The 4,657-nt window shown below is 34.9% G+C and overlaps 1 long non-coding RNA gene across 1 annotated transcript; it reads left to right on the forward strand.

The window, feature by feature from the left end:
* Nucleotides 1-2,486: 2,486 nt before the first annotated feature.
* On the forward strand, nucleotides 2,487-4,172 carry LOC146914058 (uncharacterized). Its single transcript, XR_015013837.1, has 4 exons — nucleotides 2,487-2,670; nucleotides 2,854-2,999; nucleotides 3,238-3,315; nucleotides 3,405-4,172. It is a non-coding gene; the product is annotated as an uncharacterized LOC146914058 (long non-coding RNA).
* The last annotated feature ends 485 nt before the right edge of the window (nucleotides 4,173-4,657 follow it).

A 4,657-nucleotide genomic window follows, 5' to 3' on the forward strand; every position in this document is an offset into this window, starting at 1 on the left:
CTTTTCATCTTCTACTTGCCACTTTCATTTTTATTTATTGGAACATTTTCTTTTTATTTTAAAAGCTAAAGCACATACCCAATTTTTGTTGTAATGCAAGACAAGTGGGACAGTAGTAATTTGTTAACGAATTATATTCTTAATTTATATGTATGCAATATTTCAATTCATCCTTTCTTGATAAAATGTGTTCTATTTCATTTGTGTTTTGTGATAAAGTGGTTATCCTTCAAAAAAAGCTGTATTAAGTGTTATGTGGGGTCAACACAAAATTTTAAGTGGGGTCATCAATGAAAATATCACATTTTTTTATAAAAAAAACGGTGGAGTGGGGTCACCTGACCCCAATTAGCTTAATGTGCATCTGTATCTAGGTGGTGGTTAGATTTGAACTGTTTCAAAATAGATCTCATTGTTGTCGTTTATTTTTGTGTCGGTGATTGCTCAAGATCTAGTTTTTGATACAAAGAACAGTGGCGACCGCCTTGCCGGCCGTCACCGGCGGTTATGTTATAAAACGTGTTCTCGCGGTCCGTGTTGTTTGTTTTGAAACTTGAAAGGGTTTGTTGATGGTTACTCATCCCATATCCGATGTGATTGGTTTCCTCTTGTGCAATTCCAATTTGTTTTGAGGTCTAATCAATTTGTCATTTTTTACTAATCCCACATTTTGGGTTCATCACGTGTTCTAGAGCTTGTTGGACCATTTGGCTAGAATATATTAGGGAGTTTCTTGTTATTGATCTTAGTAAGCTTGTGGGCGAGTGGATTCATTTTCTTGTCGACGGACATATACATTTTTCATTATCAAAATCTGAGACGAGGTGCTCGTCAACTCACACACCTCTTATTTTTTGCAATTAGGTTTCACTCGAGTATGCGTGTTTGCTTAATTGTGCAATGGGTGTGTGATTTATTGATCTGGTTTAAGATTTGTGACTATTTTACCTATTAAATGTTTTATGTTCACGATTTAAAAGCATCAATGTCATTTATACTATTTTTGATCATTTGAGACATTCAACTTAATCAATAAGTATGGATATTAAAATGGTAAAAAAATCATACAATTATAATTTGAGTAAACAAAAGGTTAAAAAATTGAATTTTTTTATAATATATTAGTTCCATTACGATTTCAATTTTTTATGTAATTTTAGATTAAAAAAAGGAATTACGGATAAATACATGATTTTTAAAATAAAAAAGAAGATAATGATACCTTTTACTTTTTTTGTTTGATGGAATTAGTAAAAAGTGACAATAATAATTCAAAAAATATTAACTTTTTAAATAATTTTTTTATCTTTATTTTACTTTTTTTTGTAGAAAAGAACATATTTTTTTATTTTAGGCAAAAGGAATATTAAATAAAATAAAATGGAAGAGATACAAAAACTGGGGAACATTAGACCCGACACGGGTACAACCCAAATGAGGATACATCGATAAAAAACAGACCTAGTGGATCAGCCGCCCTAATCTATCATAACAAAAGTTCACTAATCACAGTACGACCCGGCGAACCGGCGTACGGGCACAAACCAGTTACAAAAAATATGACAAGTAAACATACGCAAGAACGGTTAGGGTTTAGGTTCGGCAAATGGATCGACCACCAACATGATATCAAAATCCAAGTGCCAACATCCCCCGAACAAAGCGGCAAGCAAACAAGCTCTTTCGAGCATTAAATAACAGAGTGTAGGCGGTACAAGACGACTTGCAACCCGCAGATTTCAACAAATCCGAAAATAATAGAGAGTCAAAGTAGTCAAGTCACCAACACAAACGGGTTTTAAACACGGACCCTTTAAGGTTAAAAGAACTATACCCTTACGAGTTTTTGAAATTGGCATACTCTTTCGGGTTTTGAAATTGAAGCACATCAAAACGGCCGCAAGTCTTCTTCCACCCAATCTCGGATCAAGACCATAAGAAAACAAACAAAAACAAACAGATGCGGTGGTGAAAAACCGACAAAGACACAAACGGCGCCATCCACCCAAAAAATCGAGACATAAACACGCAAAATAGAAACCGAAACTTTAGGGACAACACTACCACCAACTACAACAAACCCATAACCGAACCAAACCGTCTCTACATCACTAGCAGCAAAACAATCGCAACAACAAACTATCGGCGAGTTTCACGGAGGTGCTCAAAAGATGTGGTGCAGAAGGATATCATGGGCTAGTATTGTTTTTTCCACAACATTGAGTTTTCTTACATTAAGAAGGATTTATTACATATTACGTAAAAATATGTAACAAAAACAAGGACACCTAGAATTAGGAAGAGATGTAGAATCTGAACGTAAAAAAATAAATAAAGAGATGTAGAATCTATTATTTGGATATTAAAGAAAAATTATCTAAGCCAATAAGCCCGTTTGGTGTGCAGGATAGGAAAGCGATAAATTAAACCTTTTTCTTTTTAGGCCCCCTCCATATTTCTTTAGAAACCACTCTTGATGATTTTAGAAACCACTTTAGGGTTAGCAACTTGATAGCTCGCGTATCCTTCGTCAACTGTCATGGCTCCTTCATCCTTCAGGTAACACCTTTTTCTTCTATTATATCAGTCGCTTCCTGACTTCTCCCTTGGTCTCCACCGTCTTCCGTCATCGTCTCTGTGTTGGGTGCTAATCGTTATTCTCCCTTGACGGTAAGTTTGCATTTTGATTTATTGCATCTACTTATCAGATTGAAAATTTTGCAATTGAAAAACCCACCACTACTTGTTCAAACTAATTTAATTAATAATAAGTGACGCATAGGGAAAAAATATGTTTTGTTTAGGTTGGATTATAATATGTTGTGATGTTTACCAAGACTGTTATTTTTTAAGATGGTTTAGATAGTGAACATTCAACAGACCCAACAGCCGGTTTTGTCCTGGTTTTCCGGTTATTCAGCTACCATGAAGACCGCTCGTCTTTTATACTTCTCAATTGGCATAAATAAAGGCTTCACTTGGTCGAAGAAGAGGAAAATGTAAGTACTATCAGTTTTTTTTTTCTGTTGCTGCTCAGGCTGAGATTATTGTTTGATCGATGTTTGTAACTTTGAGGCAAGTAGTGTTGGTCCCTCATATTTTATTTTTACTGATTGGTCTCTCTCTCTCTCTCTCTCTCTCTCTCTCTCTCTCTCTCTCTCTCTCTCTCTCTCTCTCTCTCTCTCTCTCTCTCTCTCTCTCTCTCTCTCTCTCTCTCTCTGTGTGTGTTACTGTTAGGATGGCCAAGTTACTGCCTTGTGTGAACATGCGTTTGAGCAAAATAACAAGAACCAAGAAGAAGAACAACAACAAAAAGTAATTTAATCTTTTATTGTATTCTTTCCATGCACAACTTCTTAAATTGCGTCAAACCCATATTTTGGTTTGCTTTCAAATTTATGCAGGAGAAAGAGTGAAAAAATGGATTATCTTCGCGTACATGTTTCAAGCTACCAAGAATTTAAGAGTTTGGTTGAGCAGTATGTGAATAAGGGAGGTGCTGCAATCTCTTTTGACATATCCGACGACGTGGATGCACAATCTTACAGTTCTATTTTGGATGATGTACTCACTAACAACTCAAAATTGGGTCGACTTGACAAAATTAAAAATCCAAGAGACGATCACCGCCCATTTCCGATTGTGTGTTGTTACACCGTAAAAGAGATGGAAAATGTTTACAAGGCTATTGGCTGTTATTGGAGGGTCATTATGGCCGATAGGTCAAGCTACAACATTTCCAAAAGTGACAAGCGGATAGATAAGATGTCCACCTTTCGGATATCAAAAATGATTTTGGATCACGACACTGCTCCACATTGGTTATGATGGGAATCTTTATGGTAAAACGTGGGGATTCAAATTGCCGACAATTTGCAAGTGGTTTACGGGCTTGCATAATAATACTATGTACCACTTCCTTCGGTCTCAATCATAAGGAAAAGTTTATTTTTTAGATTTATTCAATAATTGATATATTTGGTTGGGAAGACATATGAAATATATTAGTTATTATTGAATGACTAAAAAAAAAGTAAACTTTTGTTTATAATCGAGATCGATGGAAAAAGTTTCTTCTCAATTTTAGTGTTTATTACTTTAATGCTCTTTGTCTTTGCAACTTATTTCTTTGTATGAAATCTTTGTTTAGTGTGTTCCTAACTTATAAATTATGACAGAATTTTTTTCTTAAATATTTAATACAAAAATGACAGCAAAAGTTTCTTCTCAATCTTTGTATAATGCAATTTATTCTATTAAAACTAGCAGAATGAGGGTTTCTCAATTTCTTTAAAATTTCTCAACTAACCAAAAAATATTGAAGTAAAAAGTTTTTAGTTGTTACCTTAACTTGATTTGTTCCCATGTCAATGACGGCAACTCTTTTCTTTATCCAACGTCTGTGACCACAATATCCGCTTTAGACGTTATTTGTTCGGGATTCTGTGTATGCGTGTAACAAGCTGACCTATGCGATTTAGCCACTGAAACATTCTCTCAGCAACATTTTATTGTTACCTGCAATAATGAGGTTGGTAACCCAGCAATTTTACCCCTTCCGATTATTGCAACATTTTTCCCTCTGATTTAAAGGATGAAATCCATCCACATCCTTTTCAGGACTCACAATGTTCATAATTTTTTTGTCTTCCTGATG

This window comes from Medicago sativa, chromosome 6, assembly GCF_051527215.1.
Source record: "Medicago sativa cultivar Bolivia chromosome 6, Bolivia_mono, whole genome shotgun sequence".
In the NCBI taxonomy this organism is placed as follows: domain Eukaryota; kingdom Viridiplantae; phylum Streptophyta; class Magnoliopsida; order Fabales; family Fabaceae; genus Medicago; species Medicago sativa.